This window comes from Conger conger, unplaced genomic scaffold (assembly GCF_963514075.1).
Source record: "Conger conger unplaced genomic scaffold, fConCon1.1 SCAFFOLD_54, whole genome shotgun sequence".
Taxonomy (NCBI): domain Eukaryota; kingdom Metazoa; phylum Chordata; class Actinopteri; order Anguilliformes; family Congridae; genus Conger; species Conger conger.
The window spans coordinates 300,304-303,826 of NW_026890260.1; positions in this window are offsets into that span (position 1 = coordinate 300,304).

Genomic DNA, 3,523 nt, shown 5'->3' on the forward strand with positions numbered 1-3,523 from the left:
CAACTGCCAATTTTTCCAACTGCCAATTTTTCAATTGCCAATTTTTCCAACTGCCAATTTTTCCAACTGCCAATTTTTTCAACTGCCAATTTTTCCAACTGCCGATTTTTCCAACTGCCAATTTTTCCAACTGCCGATTTTTCCAACTGCCAATTTTTCCAACTGCCAATTTTTTCAACTGCCGATTTTTCCAACTGCCGATTTTTCCAACTGCCAATTTTTCCAACTGCCGATTTTTCCAACTACCAATTTTTCCAACTGCCAATTTTTCCAACTGCCAATTTTTCCAACTGCCAATTTTTCCAACTGCCAATTTTTCCAACTGCCAATTTTTCCAACTGCCGATTTTTCAACTGCCAATTTTTCCAACTGCCAATTTTTTCAACTGCCGATTTTTTCAACTGTCGATTATTCAACATCCGATTTTTCCAACTGCCGATTTTTCCAACTGCCGATTTTTCCAACTACCGATTTTTCCAACTGCCGATTTTTCAACACCCGATTTTTCCAATTGCCAATTTTTCTAACTGCCAATTTTTCCAACTGTCAATTTTTAACTGCCAATTTTTCCAACTGCCAATTTTTCAACTGCCAATTTTTCAATTTCCAATTTTTCAATTTCCAATTTTCCAACTGCCAATTTTTAACTGCCAATTTTTCCAACTGCCAATTTTTCCAACTTCCAATTTTTCAACTGCCAATTTTTAAACTGCCAATTTTTCAACTGCCAATTTTTCCAACTGCCAATTTTTCCAACTGCCAATTTCCAACTGCCAATTTTTCAACTGCCAATTTTTCAACTGCCAATTTTTCCAACTGCCAATTTTTCAACTGCCAATTTTTCAACTGCCAATTTTTCCAACTGCCAATTTTTCAACTGCCAATTTTTCAACTGCCGATTTTTCAACTTCCAATTTTTCCAACTGCCAATTTTTCAACTGCCAATTTTTCAACTGCCAATTTTTCCAACAGCCAATTTTTCCAACTGCCAATTTTTCAACTGCCAATTTTTCAACTTCCGATTTTTCAACTTCCAATTTTTCCAACTGCCAATTTTTCCAACTGCCAATTGACAAACTGCCAATTTTTCCAACTGCCAATTTTTCCAACTGCCAATTTTTCAACTGCCAATTTTTCAACTGCCAATTTTTCCAACTGCCAATTTTTCCAACTGCCAATTTTTCAATTTCCAATTTTTCAATTTCCAATTTTTCAATTTCCAATTTTTAACTGCCAATTTTTCCAACTGCCAATTTTTCCAACTTCCAATTTTTCAACTGCCAATTTTTAAACTGCCAATTTTTCAACTGCCAATTTTTCCAACTGTCGATTATTCAACATCCGATTTTTCCAACTGCCGATTTTTCCAACTGCCGATTTTTCCAACTACCGATTTTTCCAACTGCCGATTTTTCAACACCCGATTTTTCCAATTGCCAATTTTTCTAACTGCCAATTTTTCCAACTGTCAATTTTTAACTGCCAATTTTTCCAACTGCCAATTTTTCAACTGCCAATTTTTCAATTTCCAATTTTTCAATTTCCAATTTTCCAACTGCCAATTTTTAACTGCCAATTTTTCCAACTGCCAATTTTTCCAACTTCCAATTTTTCAACTGCCAATTTTTAAACTGCCAATTTTTCAACTGCCAATTTTTCCAACTGCCAATTTTTCCAACTGCCAATTTCCAACTGCCAATTTTTCAACTGCCAATTTTTCAACTTCCGATTTTTCAACTTCCAATTTTTCCAACTGCCAATTTTTCCAACTGCCAATTGACAAACTGCCAATTTTTCCAACTGCCAATTTTTCCAACTGCCAATTTTTCAACTGCCAATTTTTCAACTGCCAATTTTTCCAACTGCCAATTTTTCCAACTGCCAATTTTTCAATTTCCAATTTTTCAATTTCCAATTTTTCAATTTCCAATTTTTAACTGCCAATTTTTCCAACTGCCAATTTTTCCAACTTCCAATTTTTCAACTGCCAATTTTTAAACTGCCAATTTTTCAACTGCCAATTTTTCCAACTGCCAATTTTTCCAACTGCCAATTCTTCAACTGCCAATTTTTCAACTGCCAATTTTTCAACTGCCAATTTTTCCAACTGCCAATTTTTCCAACTGCCAATTTTTCAACTGCCAATTTTTCAACTGTCGATTTTTCAACTGCCGATTTTTCCAACTGCAAATTTTTCAACTGCCGATTTTTCAACTGCCAATTTTTCAATTTCCAATTTTTCAATTTCCAATTTTTCAATTTCCAATTTTCCAACTGCCAATTTTTCCAACTGCCAATTTTTCAACTGCCGATTTTTCCAACTGCCAATTTTTCAACTGCCGATTTTTCCAACTGCCAATTTTTCCAACTTCCGATTTTTCCAACTTCCAATTTTTCCAACTGCCAATTTTTCCAACTGCCAAATTTTAACTGCCAATTTTTCCAACTGCCAATTTTTCCAACTGCCAATTTTTCAACTGCCGATTTTTCAATTGCCGATTTTTCCAACTGCCGATTTTTCCAACTGCCAATTTTTCCAACTGCCAATTTTTCCAACTGCCAATTTTTCCAACTGCCAATTTTTCAATTTCCAATTTTCCAACTACCAATTTTTCCAACTGCCAATTCTTCAACTGCCAATTTTTCAACTGCCAATTTTTCAACTGCCAATTTTTCCAACTGCCAATTTTTCAATTTCCAATTTTTCAATTTCCAATTTTCCAACTGCCAATTTTTCCAACTGCCAATTTTTTCAACTGTCAATTTTTCCAACTGCCAATTTTTCAACTGCCAATTTTTCAACTGCCAATTTTTCAATTTCCAATTTTACAATTTCCAATTTTTCAATTTCCAATTTTCCAACTGCCAATTTTTCCAACTGCCAATTTTTCAACTGCCAATTTTTCAACTGCCAATTTTTCCAACTGCCAATTTTTCAACTGCCAATTTTTCAACTGCCGATTTTTCAACTTCCAATTTTTCCAACTGCCAATTTTTCAACTGCCAATTTTTCAACTGCCAATTTTTCAATTTCCAATTTTTCAATTTCCAATTTTCCAACTGCCAATTTTTCAACTTCCAATTTTTTCAACTGCCAATTTTTCCAACTGCCAATTTTTCAACTGCCAATTTTTCCAACTGCCAATTTTTCCAACTGCCAATTTTTCAACTGCCGATTTTTCCAACTGCCAATTTTTCCAACTGCCAATTTTTCCAACTGCTAATTTTTCCAACTGCCAATTTTTCAACTGCCGATTTTCCAACTGCCGATTTTTCCAACTGCCGATTTTTCCAACTTCCAATTTTTCCAACTGCCAATTTTTCAATTTCCAATTTTCCAACTGCCAATTTTTCCAACTGCCAATTCTTCAACTGCCAATTTTTCAACTGCCAATTTTTCAACTGCCAATTTTTCCAACTGCCAATTTTTCAATTTCAAATTTTTCAATTTCCAATTATCCAACTGCCAATTTTTTCAACTGCCAATTTTTCAACTACCAATTTTTCAACTGCCAATTTTTCA